The following is a 15,267-nucleotide window of genomic DNA, read 5'->3' as shown; positions in this document are numbered from 1 at the left end:
AAGTAAATGATATTAACTTTATCATAAAAATCAACACATCTAATTATTTTATTAAGAACCGCATAAAGCTCAAATACAACACTTATTATAAGACGGAGAGAGTATTAAAGTCCACCTTGGTAAATCCCAGTAGATATCAAGTTGGAAAATTCACTATTAACATAAAGATCCATCAAAATAGTGTGACCATTGGTTTATGACATATTTATATACTTTGAAAGAAGATATAAGTTATCATAGCTATTATTTTTATAAAACTTTATTTTTATAATAGATAGGGGAATGCAATTTATACTAATCTAAAAGTGATAAGGAATCATAATTTCAAGGCTTGTTTTGCGCATAGTTAAACTATCCAAAAGTTCTTCTATCAACTAAGTCATGTTATTTAACTAATCAAATGAAAATAATAATCAATAATCGTAACAAGTCTCTATGAAACAATATATTTACTACTTGATATAAAATGTGCATTTCCGATCTATCACACATCCTAAGTTGAATTTGTGTTTGTTTAAGACTCTTTTTGTGACAATCTCAACATGTTTCCCTTGACATTATATCTTATTCAATGAATAAGATCATAAACATTTTGATTTCGATTTGTTATCATCATATTTTATGAATTAATTTTTTTCTTCAAGGAATTGAAGGATCCAAAATCCCCTAGAAAATACCATTATTCCCCGTTGTTATTATTAATGCCACCGATTAATGCCACGAAAGCATCACAAATTTGACCAATTTAATTGGCTAATGTTTGATAAGACATAGTGGAATTTTATATTATTGTATTTGAGATTGCATTGTAGTGGATATCATTTTATTTTGATGTTCTACTTAAATTTGATCAATGTATTTAATTCAATTTATCGCGTAATTATAATTTGTTTGTAAGCTGATAATTTTATTTGTTTAGACATGTATCTTGAGACAGCCCTATATTTAATCTATTGGATTTGGACCCATGGTAATGTGGTTTTAGCCTTTACAATTAGATATAAGTCAAAGTATCAAGTGTAGTTTTAAACATAAGTTAGAATACTTAAATCAAGTTTTTTTTTGAAGCTTGATTTGAATAAAACATGTTACGATTAAAATTAAACTATTGCTTGGACGTTTCAAAACTGCATTTGCCTCCCTGATTCGAATAAGGAAAACGTGTGATTCAAATCACAACACTTCTTCACTCAATTCACATGTTATTTCATTCGAATCAAAGATTTCTTTAAAAAACTTAACATTAATTTGAATTATGCTTTGTGTGACTCGAATCAAAGAGCTTTGATTCAAATAAAAGTAAAAAATTCTCCACTTTATCTTTGATTCAAATCATTCTTTCTTATATTCAAATCATAACCTCATGATTGAACTCAAACAATCTCGTGTTTTACCTCACCATTATTTGCCTTATCCCTAGCACCTATTTAAATCCTTATTTGTCTCTTTGATAAAAGATGTTTGGTTGATTGTTTATTGAAACATTCTGGGTTAAGAAGTTAGTTATCTGTTGTTCATTTTAATTAGATTGATTAAAACCAATGATATCCATCAAGAACCAAATACACTCCTTGTCAAGAATCTTGATAGAAACCATGAGAGTTTCTTCATTGAAAAACACATTATCTTCTTGATTCAACCGTGTGAAACACTTCCTAGGAGATTCATATTGTAAGAGTTTGTAGTCGTGTTGTGTGAGATCATTTAGATACTAGTTATCATCTTCAACGTTATACCTATAAACCATTATTACGGTGCTCAACTCTAAAGATTGAGTGTGAGAGATAGATCCATGATACATTAGGGAATTTAATGTTTTATGTAAAGTCTTATTGTGTCTCTCCGGAGAGTGGATCACTTATTTTTCAAGGAATTAAATAGTATTTATCATATACTAGAATATTTTCTCAATACAGTATGGAATACTTTAGTGGATTCCAGTAAAGGTTGCCTTAAAACAAAGTTGAGAGTTTTCCAATCATTGATGCAGAATTGAGAAGGATTATTTTGTCTGGCAAGTTTGTTAGAAAAAGATCAATGAAGATCTTAGGTGTTAATAGTTGAATAATCTGCATCAACAGAAGGAAATATCGTTTTAGATAACTGTTGGCTAAACAATGAGCTGTTAGTGTTTAGGTTGATGACAATCCGTTGTACCAAAATACTTGTATCATTAACTTTAAAAATAGTGGAAGACGTTATCATATTCAATGGTGTTCACCATTGAAGAGCGTAGTAGGCATAGCGGGGATGAATTTCCAAACCACTATATATCAGGTGTACATTTTTTTCTTTATCTCTTTCACTTGCTTTCTTCATAATACCATGCGTATTAGATATCACTCCTCTTTAGAATTTCATCTAGAATTAAATCTTGCTTAGTCTCTTATCATATAAGTGTAGGTTTGCAAGACCTCTAATTCATTGAACATTCTTTGCCTCAATTTAGGTTGTGTTAAACCTAAGTTCCAGATTTAAATTGCTTTCTAAAGTAGCTTCATTCACCTTCGTTTTTTTTAATATTTATTGAATCATTATTCTTATGAAGACAAAGAAGCAAACACTTCCCGAATCGATCTGCTGTGTTTTGCATTTACACTTTAAAGTATGATTTTGTAAAAAAAATCTTCCAAAAATTGTAGGGAGAACGATCTATTCAACCTCATATTTTAGGCAGTTTCATCCCCATATTCTCACACAACAATTGTGCCTAACAACTCAACACATGTGAAGCCCAAAAAAAAACATTTCAAAACCACAGGAATGGGATAACTATATCCACTAAATGAATAAATTGTCTTTTATTAAATTTTGTTATTAATATTTACATATATGAGTAGTTATGTTGTCATTGGCTAAGTATTATCATTCCATTAAGTGTATCTTGTTATATATGATGTATGTTTCGCACTTGAAAAAGGCCGACCATTAATAATAAACTCATTTTTTTCCTTTACTTTCTAGAAGTATGATCCTGACCTCGAATATAAGATCCTAAATCTCCGCTATCAATTAAGTTGCCAATGGTTTTTAATTTCAATTGTATTAGTTAAACTTGCGTTCTTTAATTACTCAAAGATGTTATTCATTCCTTATTTGAAGAACACAACAAAAAACCACATAAGTATTTGTCTAATTACTTATTACAACAACATTTTTCTCCAAGAGCTATATCAATACATATTCCACCTTTTGTAAATCCATTTTTAATACAGTCTTGACTGCAGTTTGGAGAGCAATCCTCAAAACAACATAGTTTACCTGGGACCCCTAGAAAGCAGGATGCTTTATTAACCTCAACTGTTTGAGTCTTCAGACCAGTAACCAATCCTGAATCAAAATAATATAATCATAAATCTTAATTAATAGACATAAAAAAAATTAATAGATAATATTGAAATTTAAGTTTCAAATTTTGATAATTACGTTTAACTTAACAATATTGATTTTTTTTTGTTTTTGTCTGTTGAATCATGATTTGCAGATAGTATAATCACATTCAATCGAAGAGATAATTACTTTATTATTGAATATGTAGTATATCTTTCAATTAAAACTATAGTTAATTTTTATAAAATATACAACTCAGAGATATTAAAAGCAAAATATTTTGTATAGAAAAATCAAAAATTTCTGCTTACCTGAGACTAAAACCAAAGCAATGCAGGAAACTCCTAAAAGATAAGATTGATAGTTGTTAAAATGCGTTTTTGTTTAATTTTACCTTCATCTAGAATTAAATCTTGCTTAGTCTCTTATCATATAAGTGTACGTTTGCAAGACCTCTAATTCATTGAACATTCTTTGGCTCAATTTAGGTTGTGTTAAACCTAAGTTCCAGATTTAAATTGCTTTCTAAAGTAGCTTCATTCACCTTCGTTATTTTTAATATTTATTGAATCATTATTCTTATGAAGACAAAGAAGCAAACACTTCCTGAATCGATCTGCTGTGTTTTGCATTTACACTTTAAAGTATGATTTTGTAAAAAAAATCTTCCAAAAATTGTAGGGAGAACGATCTATTCAACCTCATATTTTAGGCAGTTTCATCCCCATATTCTCACACAACAATTGTGCCTAACAACTCAACACATGTGAAGCCAAAAAAAAAAAACATTTCAAAACCACAGGAATGGGATAACTATATCCACTAAATGAATAAATTGTCTTTTATTAAATTTTGTTATTAATATTTACATATATGAGTAGTTATGTTGTCATTGGCTAAGTATTATCATTCCATAAAGTGTATCTTGTTATATATGATGTATGTTTCGCACTTGAAAAAGGCCGACCATTAATAATAAACTCATTTTTTTCCTTTACTTTCTAGAAGTATGATACTGACCTCGAATATAAGATCCTAAATCTCCGCTATCAATTAAGTTGCCAATGGTTTTTAATTTCAAATGTATTAGTTAAACTTGCGTTCTTTAATTACTCAAAGATGTTATTCATTCCTTATTTGAAGAACACAACAAAAAACCACATAAGTATTTGTCTAATTACTTATTACAACAACATTTTTCTCCAAGAGCTATATCAATACATATTCCACCTTTTGTAAATCCATTTTTAATACAGTCTTGACTGCAGTTTGGAGAGCAATCCTCAAAACAACATAGTTTACCTGGGACCCCTAGAAAGCAGGATGCTTTATTAACCTCAACTGTTTGAGTCTTCAGACCAGTAACCAATCCTGAATCAAAATAATATAATCATAAATCTTAATTAATAGACATAAAAAAAATTAATATATAATATTGAAATTTAAGTTTCAAATTTTGATAATTACGTTTAACTTAACAATATTGATTTTTTTTTGTTTTTGTCTGTTGAATCATGATTTGCAGATAGTATAATCACATTCAATCGAAGAGATAATTACTTTATTATTGAATATGTAGTATATCTTTCAATTAAAACTATAGTTAATTTTTATAAAATATACAACTCAGAGATATTAAAAGCAAAATATTTTGTATAGAAAAATCAAAAAAATTTCTGTTTACCTGAGACTAAAACCAAAGCAATGCAGGAAACTCCTAAAAGATAAGATTGATAGTTGTTAAAATGCATTTTTGTTTAATTTTACCTTATATTTTATATTTTGTAATGTTATATTAGAGTAACATCACTTCTATTATATAGACTTTAAAAGAGTATTGCTTTGCATAAATTTATTATTTAAATGTAATAAAATATTATTTATTTCTATTTTGTAAAAAATACTAAATATTTTCTCTAGTCTTTTTTAAAAAAGTTATAAGAAAAGTTTACCTTTTAAATTCATTGAATATGGAATGTACCAAATTTATTAATTATTCAATGTATATAAAAAATGTTTTCTTATAAATAAGACTAAAAAAGTATAAATATGTAATTATATTTATGAAAATGTTTTGAACAAATACTAACTATAAAAGCGGTAATAAGTATTTTGAATAGTCAACAAACATATAATATTACCAAAATTTCAAATAATTAATAATAGTAAAGCTTTTATTTTAAATAACAAATAATGATATAATAAAAAGAAGGAGTTGAGTATTTATCAAAGTACAAACAAAGGAAGCGATGTAAGTCTAAGAAGTGAAAAAAAAGAAGCACAAAAATACGTAAAAATAAAACAAAACAACATAAAGAAACCCTACCAACACTACTATTTAGATTTCCATAAATAATAATCCAAACAACTACCCTCTGCGACTCTTAAAAAATGTCTTCTGTATACTTTTTTTATGTCTTCAAATAAATGTATCTTTAGAATATTAATATAATTTTATTTTATATTTTTTATTACTATACCCATATTTATTATTTTTACTCTTTTTCAATTACTCTTCTAACTATAATAAATAAGGATATTTAAGTAAATGATATTAACTTTATCATAAAAATCAGCACATCTAATTATTTTCTTAAGAACCGCATAAAGCTCAAATACAACACTTATTATAAGACGGAGAGAGTATTAAAGTCCACCTTGTTAAAACCCAGTAGATCTCAAGTTGGAAAATTCACTATTAACATAAAGATCCATCAAAATAGTGTGACCATTGGTTTATGACATATTTATATACTTTGAAAGAAGATATAAGTTATCATAGCTATTATTTTTATAAAACTTTATTTTTATAATAGATAGGGGAATGCAATTTATACTAATCTAAAAGTGATAAGGAATCATAATTTCAAGGCTTGTTTTGCGCATAGTTAAACTATCCAAAAGTTCTTCTATCAACTAAGTCATGTTATTTAACTAATCAAATGAAAATAATAATCAATAATCGCAACAAGTCTTTATGAAACAATATATTTACTACTTGATATAAAATGTGCATTTCCGATCTATCACACATCCTAAGTTGAATTTGTGTTTGTTTAAGACTCTTTTTGTGACAATCTCAACATGTTTCCCTTGACATTATATCTTATTCAATGAATAAGATCATCAACATTTTGATTTCGATTTGTTATCATCATATTTTATGAATTAATTTTTTTCTTCAAGGAATTGAAGGATCCAAAATCCCCTAGAAAATACCATTGTAACCCGTTGTTATTATTAATGCCACCGATTATTGCCATGAAAGCATCACAAATTTGACCAATTTAATTGGCTAATGTTTGATAAGACATAGTGGAATTTTATATTATTGTATTTGAGATTGCATTGTAGTGGATATCATTTTATTTTGATATTCTACTTAAATTTGATCAATGTATTTAATTCAATTTATCGCGTAATTATAATTTGTTTGTAAGCTGATAATTTTATTTGTTTAGACATGTATCTTGAGACACCCCTATATTTAATCTATTGGATTTGGACCTATGGTAATGTGGTTTTAGCCTTTACAATTAGATATAAGTCAAAGTATCAAGTGTAGCTTTAAACATAAGTTAGAATACTTAAATCAAGTTTTTTTTTGTGAAGCTTGATTTGAATAAAACATGTTACGATTAAAATTAAACTATTGCTTGGACGTTTCAAAACTGCATTTGCCTCCGTGATTCGAATAAGGAAAATGTGTGATTCAAATCACAACACTTCTTCACTCAATTCACATGTTATTTGATTCGAATCAAATATTTCTTTAAAAAAATGAACATTAATTTGAATTATGTTTTGTGTGACTCGAATCAAAGAGCTTTGATTCAAAAAAAAGTAACAAATTCTCCACTTTATCTTTGATTCAAATCATTCTTTCTTATATTCAAATCATAACCTCATGATTGAACTCAAACAATCTCGTGTTTTACCTCACCATTATTTGCCTTATCCCTAGCACCTATTTAAATCCTTATTTGTCTCTTTGATAAAAGATGTTTGGTTGATTGATTTATTGAAACATTCTGGGTTAAGAAGTTAGTTATCTGTTGTTCATTTTAATTAGATTGATTAAAACCAATGATATCCATCAAGAACCAAATACACTCCTTGTCAAGAATCTTGATAGAAACCATGAGAGTTTCTTCATTGAAAAACACATTATCTTCTTGATTCAACCGTGTGAAACACTTCCAAGGAGATTCATATTGTAAGAGTTTGTAGTCGTGTTGTGTGAGATCATTTAGATACTAGTTATCATCTTCAACGTTATACCTATAAACCATTATTACGGTGCTCAACTCTAAAGATTGAGTGTGAGAGATAGATCCATGATACATTAGGGAATTTAATGTTTTATGTAAAGTCTTATTGTGTCTCTCCGGAGAGTGGATCACTTATTTTTCAAGGAATTAATTAGTATTTATCATATACTAGAATTTTTTCTCAATACAGTATGGAATACTTTAGTGGATTCGAGTAAAGGTTGCCTTAAAACAAAGTTGAGAGTTTTCCAATCATTGATGCAGAATTGAGAAGGATTATTTTGTCTAGCAAGTTTGTTAGAAAAAGATCAATGAAGATGAAATTCGGGTATCAGATATAAGATGTCGAAGGTATTGTTACGTCACTAATATATGTTAACACACGATGGATAAAGATGCAGAACTATAAAACAAATCACACAAGCAATTGTTAACCCAGTTCGGTGCAACTCACCTACGTCTGGGGGCTACCAAGCCATGAAGGAAATTCACTAAAATAGATTTAGTTCAAAGATTATCCGTACACTTTAACAAGTTACAGTCTTTCTCACCTAATCTCTAACCGTGCAATTTCTACCTAAGCACTCTTAGATATGAGAACCTACTCACTTCCCTTACAATCACACACTAGTGATTTTAAACAACAATCCCTTGAGAAAAGAAAATAATTTTCAATTACACACTCTTGATTTTACTTCACAGTTTCAATCAAGAAGACACACTCTTGATCTTGCTTCACAGCTTTGATCAAGAAGACACACACTCTTGCTTAGCAGCTTTAGAGTGACAAATCAGTCCAATTCAATCATCAATGGATGACTTGAATGACCTACAAGTCTTACGACTAAACAAACACAAACCCTAGCTCTCTCTATATATTTCGCTCAGTCTTGGTTGTGTATTCAAACAGGTTTTCTAAGTCCCTTGTTATAGAAGCATTCTGCTGGGCTTGAACATCTTGAAAACCCTAAATCTATTTTCCTATCAAATCTTTTTATAACAGCTGGTTAGATCTCCTTGGAAAATAAGTAAATTTGGTTGTAATCCATGATTGAATGCGCCAGCTAATCAGATCTTCAATCATTCAAAGATTGCCATTAATTGTGCAATCATAAAACACCAGACATTCAGACTGAATGTTTTGTGTACAGGATGTCATGACATCTGGTCTGACATCCTGGAAAAATCCTGCATAATCCAATAATTCCTTTTATAACTTTCAGCAGGTACAACCATATCAGATGTCATGACCTTGTGTATGTCATCTGAAACAATCCTGCATGAACATGTCTTTCATTTAAGCTCCAGCAGGTACAACCAATATCAGAAGCCATGGCATTGTATGTGGCATTCTGAAACAATCCTGCTTGCACATGTTCTTGAACTCCAGCAGGTACATAGGATATCTTATGTTATGACATCACACAAGACATCTTGTGAACACTCTTTGTTTTACCAAAATTGCTGCCAACACTTAGAATCAACAAACTCCCCCTTTGGCAAATTTTGGCTAAAACATATATCTGTCCTTTTTGTTCACAAGGTAAACTATCAGTAGTTAAACAACTTAACAGTAGTTTAAACAGCAGCAGAAGCAAATACAATTACTAGATATAGCTACTAGAAATACACACATGCACAAGGGTACTTCTCCTCCCCCTAAATCTGTGCAACAACAACAGAATTACTAGTTTATGGATGCAACTAGTAAGACACACAAATGCACAATGCACAAGGGTACTTCTTCTCCCCCTAAATCTATGCATTCATCAAATAACCGCTACTGTAACTCCAGCACCTGTACCAGCCAGAATGTCATTCTGACATCTGCTTCAACATCCCCTTTGACATCTGTACACAGAATAACATTCTGTTTTAACACCTGTGCACTTCCTTCAATAATAGTTGTCCTCCATATTAGCCAGACATACATCTCATAACACCATTACCGCTTCCATATCAACACTTCTCCCCCTTTTTAGTCAAAATTGACCAAAGGTGACCAATTAGACAAAATAAATGTCAATTAGTCTATCAGAGAATGTCAGGACAGATGTCATAACATTAAACATGTTAAAACATAATATTCATGCAGTACACACCATCATTATACACAGCTGTGCTAGCTGAGATAATGAACAAATTCAAGGAACTCTTTAAGAGCCCTTAATATTACAAAACAGACATCAATGAGGACTGCCACAAAATACACAATACAAAAAACCAAGATTTCCATATAGCAGCAGTAGAACATCACCCAAAACATCAGACACAAGCTTCATAGTCTTCATTCTTTAACAAACAATAGGAGGAACCATCAATCAGAGGAAGAAGTATCACCTTCACCTTAATCTTCATCTTCAGAGCCATCAGAGCTTTCAGTGATGTCACAGGATTGTGCTTTTGCATATGAATCCTTACCAGCTTTTTCTATCTCCTCTTTTTCCAGGCTACAAATAAGAGCTTCCAAAGCTTCTTTTCTTGCCTTGGCCACCTTTATACCATTATCCAATTCCTTGCAGGTATCTCGTAATTGGTCAATTAAGCTCCCTTGAGATGCAGGTTCCCTTCCAGAAGATGTCATGACATCATTGACATGACTTCCCTGAAAAAGCTTATAGTGAATTGATAGAGGGGTTTTTCTCCTGCTTGGAATGTCACTTGCACTTAGGATGCCTGGTTGTTGACTCAGGATAATGCCACAGATGATGGATAGGAATGCAATGGGCAATTTCACAGCATTGGTAGAGGCATGGCTGATGGTTTGATCAAACATAAACTTTCCAAAATCATAGTTTATCTTAGTTCCAATGGCATGAATGATTCTTCCAAGAACAATGGAGATGGTAGATATATGATTAGTAGGTACCCAATTAGCTGAACCAATCTTGTGTAAGATGGCATACTTGATAGTTAGTTTACTAGATGATAGGTGTTTCCTACTAGGCCATTCCTTAACTTGGCCAGCTGTAATAATCCTACAGATCTCATTGTCTGTGGTTTCTAGATCTACCCCTCAATCAGTTCCTCTCCCTATGAACTTGTTGATGATGGTTGGTGAAGGTTTCACACACTTACCCATAACAACAACTTTGCAGAACTCCCTGCTGCTTTTTTCATAAATCTCCTCAGGGATGTTTACAATGAATTCTTTGACTAGCCCCTCATAGCACTGAGGCAGAGCAGTCACAGTTTTCATAAGACTAGCTGCCTTGATGAACTCCATTACTTCCTTTACTTCAACAACCTCTTTTCCCAATTCTCTTTCAACCGCTACCCTTCTTTGAGTGACAAACCTCCATTTGTCTAGATGAACAGCAGCCACTTTGTTTGGAGACTTCTTTACAGCCTTCCTTTTAACAGAGGAGATGTCTGGGACACCGTCTTTGACATTCTCATCAGATTCAGAGCTCTCACTACTTTCTTTCCTCTTTCTGACCTCTACTTTGCTCCAAGGCTTGGAGGGACCTATACCAACAACCTTTTTCTCTCTCCTGGCTGTCCTTATCTCAGTCATACTCTTCCTTTTTCTCAGTTTATTGGCTACACTTGTTTTCGCAAGATTGACCAAAGTGTCATCTTCTTCTTCAGACCTTTCTTCTTCAATATCTTGAGCATTATCAGGAGACCTGCTTGGTAAATTATTTCCAAGAGTGCATAGTCCCTCAGCAGCTACTTCCTTTTCTATCTTAGATGAGTCATCATCTTTTTCCGCTTGGGTTTCCTCCTCAGGAGAGGGGTCCCTTCTGGACAGAGGGGTAAAAATATCCTTGACTCCATGTTCTTCATTCAGTATTCTAGTAACTAGGTTTCTTATGGTGCGATCAGTGAAGTGCATGTCCTATTTATCAGGAGATTTTTCAGGAGTGTTACCTTGCTTAGCTCCAGTCGTGGAAGAGGAGCCTGGGACGTCACCTGGTATCATACGCAGAGGAGTCACGTCCATCAAATCTTCATCTAAAAACTCCATGGAGGGAGTTCTTGTATGAAGGGGTTTTGAGCTAGAAATGATGGATGTTGAGACATGTTGTTGAACTTTTGAGAGAAATTTCTTTGCCCTAGTAGAGGTTTGATGAAGATGGAAAGAATTGTGTTTAGGCAGAGCGTGCAGATGAAATAGCCACTATTTCCAATACTAGATGATGATTCATTATTAATGTGGATTTTTCTTTTCATTGGGCAGACACTATTTTTGTTACCTTTTCCATTCCACATTAATTGCCATACTTTCTCAAGAAACCAAACCCTAATTTCTTTTCATATTTCAGTTGGTCATTATACACATCCCTTGCAGCCTTGTTAGTAAGTTGCATTTGATGCTGTAGGACTATGAGTTTGTTTTCCACATATTTTCTAATTGAGTGATGACAGCAAATAATGTACTTGGTCCAGCTTTGCTGACTATGATCTTTGGACATATTTGTATCATACAGGTTGTCATAATACAATGTCATGACATTGATTGTGACATTGTATATAATTATCAGTAGATTCATCCAACCTGATTGAGAATTGTTGCTTTCATCTGATATATTTTCATTATAAGCATCAGTTTCATCTTTCAAATGTGTAGGACCAGGTGTCCTTTTACTGTCTGTCTCAATCTTCTTTACACACATAGTCCTTTGTGGCCCAGTTCCAACAAAGCTTTCACCAGTTTCAGACTGCATATAACCAGTCATATGTTCCCCTTTTTCAGATGTTTGAGCCATCATGGCCTTCTCTTTATTGAGGTTAGGTCTTGGCATCCCTGTCTGCCTTTTCCCATAGACTTGTCTTTCATTACCCTTGAAGGTTCTTCCAGCAACTGTACTCATCTTAGAGGAGTCATTCATTTGAGATCTCCATATGTAATAGTTGTCTTTGGTCCTAATTCCTTCCATAATTACTTCACTGTCTTTGTTAATAATCAAACATTCAGTTTTAGTGAAGATGATATTAAGACCTTGATCCCCTAGTTGACTGATGCTTATTAGATTTGAAGTCAAGCCCTTGACAAATAGAATATTGTCAAGTTTAGGAGCTCCAAGACACTTAAGCTTGCGTATTCCTTTTATTTCACCCTTTGCTCCATCACCAAAGGTTACATGGCTTATGTCATGAGGGTGAAGGTCAGTTATCAAGTCTGAGTTTCCATTCATGTGTCTAGAACACCCACTATCAAAGTACCACTCTTCTTTGAGGGGAAAGTGAGCTATTAGACTTGTATCATTAGTCTTAGGAACCCATTTCTTCTTGTTGATAGGCCTGTGCTGTTTGGGTCTGGGTTGATAGTGAGTTTGTTGATAAACAGGGGTAGGGTAACCATACAACTTATAGCAGAAGGGCCTTGAGTGACCAAGTTTTCCACAATAATGACATCTTTATCTTTGGTGTTTGCCTTTTTGTTGTGTCCTCTTCTGATGATGTGACATATGATGTGACATCTTAGAACTGCTTTTACTGTTGTTGCATTTAGGTTTAGCTTGAGGTTTGCAACTAGTGTAACTGCTTTCAGCCTTAGATTTATGGTACCCTATTCCAGATTTTGCTCCTGTGATTAGTCCAGTTTGGAGAATCTTGTCTAAGGAGTCAGATCCATTGTTCAACATCCTTACATACTTGGTTATCTCTTCTAGTTTTGAGTTTAAGAGCATAGCTTTATTGTTTAGTTTGGAGATGGTTTCCACATGTTCTGCTTTTTCATTCTCCAGCTGTGCTATCTTCTGGCTTTCAACTTGTTGACTTTCATCTAGCTTGTCCCTCAGAGCCACAGCTTCTGTTTTCAATTTGGAGATGGTTTCCAAATGTTTTCCCTTCTCATTCTCAAGTTGAGTTATCCCCTTCTTCTGGCCTTCTACCTGTTTACACAACTCTACACTTTTGTGACACAACTTTCTGTAGGTGGAGGCCAAAGCTTCAAAAGTCACTTCTTCATCACTTGAGTCTTCATCAGTCACTTCTGTATCACTCTCATCTGACCAAGTGGTAGCAAGACTCATCTTCTGCTTCTTGAGGTAGGTTCCACATTCAGTTCTAATGTGTCCATACCCATCACATTCATAGCACTTTACTTCTTTTCCTTCTTTGGGCTTCTCATCTAACCTTACTCTCCTTCCATTGCTGATGTCAAGTGAGATGTTTTTGACATTTGCCTTGGATCTTACATCCATTTTCTTTAACAATCTGTTGAACTGTCTCCCTAACATTGCAACTTCACTGGCCCACTCTTCATCTACATCTTGACTGTTTTCCTCTTCTGTGTTTGATTTGAAGGCAATGCTTTTGGTTTTCTTTTCAATTCCATCATTCACTCCCATCTCAACGGTTTGGAGGGAACCAATTAGCTCATCTACCCTCATGTTGGAAATGTCTTGAGACTCTTCTATTGCAGTCACCTTCATTGCAAATCTCTTAGGGAGTGACCTGAGTATTTTTCTTACCAGTTTTTCATCTGTCATCTTTTCTCCCAGGGCTCCTGAGGCATTAGAAATTTCAAGGATACTCATGTGAAATTCATGAATGTTTTCATCTTCTTTCATCCTTAAGTTTTCAAACTTGGAGGTGAGCAACTGAAGTCTAGACATCTTTATCGTAGAGGTGCCTTCATGAGTGGTCTTGAGAATGTCCCAAGCATCTTTAGCTACTTCACAATTGTTTACCAATCTGAAGATGTTCTTGTCCACTCCATTGAAGATGGCATTCAATGCTTTAGAATTCCCAAGGGCTAGGTCATCCTCCTCCTTGGACCATTGTTCTTCAGGCTTTTTCTCAGCAGTGGCTTCTCCTTCTTTAATAACTACAGGGTGCACCCAGCCTGTTAACACAGCTTTCCAAGCCTTGTTATCAAGAGATTTTAGAAAGGCTACCATTCTAGGTTTCCAATAGTCATAGTTAGAACCATCCAAAATTGGTGGCCTATGAACATATGCTCCATCTCTCTCCATTGTACCAGAAAGTATTGTCCCTAGATCTCACCCACAACCAGAGCAGGATGCCACCTCTGATACCAATTGAAATTCTGGTATCAAATATAAGATGTCGAAGGTAATGTTACGACACTAATATCTGTTAACACACAATGGACAAAGATGCAGAATTATAAAACAAACCACATAAGCAATTGTTAACCCAGTTCGGTGCAACTCACCTACGTCTGGGGGCTACCAAGCCAGGAAGGAAATTCACTAAAATATAATTAGTTCAAAGACTATCCGTACACTTCAACAAGTTACATTCTTTCTCACCTAATCTCTACCCGTGCAATTTCTACCTAAGCACTCTTAGATATAAGAACCCACCCACTTCCCTTACAATCACACACTAGTGATTTTAAACAACAATCCCTTGAGAAAAGAAAATACTTTTCAATTACACACTCTTGATTTTACTTCACAGTTTCAATCAAGAAGACACACTCTTGATCTTGCTTCACAACTTTGATCAAGAAGACACACACTCTTGCTTAGCAGCTTTAGAGTGACAAATCAGTCCAATTCAATCATCAATGGATGACTTGAATAACCTACAAGTCTTACGACTAAACAGACACAAATCCTAGCTCTCTCTATATATTTCGCTCAGTCTTGGTTGTGTATTCAAACAGGTTTTCTAAGTCCCTTTTTATAGAAGCATTCTGCTGGGCTTGGACATCATGAAAACCCTAAATCTATTTTCTAATCAAATC

At 33.0% G+C, this 15,267-nt stretch overlaps 1 long non-coding RNA gene across 2 annotated transcripts; it reads right to left on the bottom strand.

Moving 5' to 3' along the window:
- Positions 1-3,060: 3,060 nt before the first annotated feature.
- On the bottom strand, positions 3,061-5,204 carry LOC127085910 (uncharacterized). 2 transcript variants are annotated; one of them, XR_007789308.1, is made up of 2 exons: positions 5,015-5,204; positions 3,061-3,330 (listed from the first exon to the last, which is right to left on the bottom strand). It is a non-coding gene; the product is annotated as an uncharacterized LOC127085910 (long non-coding RNA). The 2 variants fall into 2 exon arrangements; XR_007789307.1 differs by lacking the exon at positions 3,061-3,330 and adding an exon at positions 4,417-4,701.
- Between the last annotated feature and the right edge of the window lie 10,063 nt (positions 5,205-15,267).

The sequence above is a fragment of the Lathyrus oleraceus genome, chromosome 5 (assembly GCF_024323335.1).
Source record: "Lathyrus oleraceus cultivar Zhongwan6 chromosome 5, CAAS_Psat_ZW6_1.0, whole genome shotgun sequence".
Taxonomy (NCBI): Eukaryota; Viridiplantae; Streptophyta; class Magnoliopsida; order Fabales; family Fabaceae; genus Lathyrus; species Lathyrus oleraceus.
This window is presented reverse-complemented; position numbering and strand designations above follow the sequence as displayed.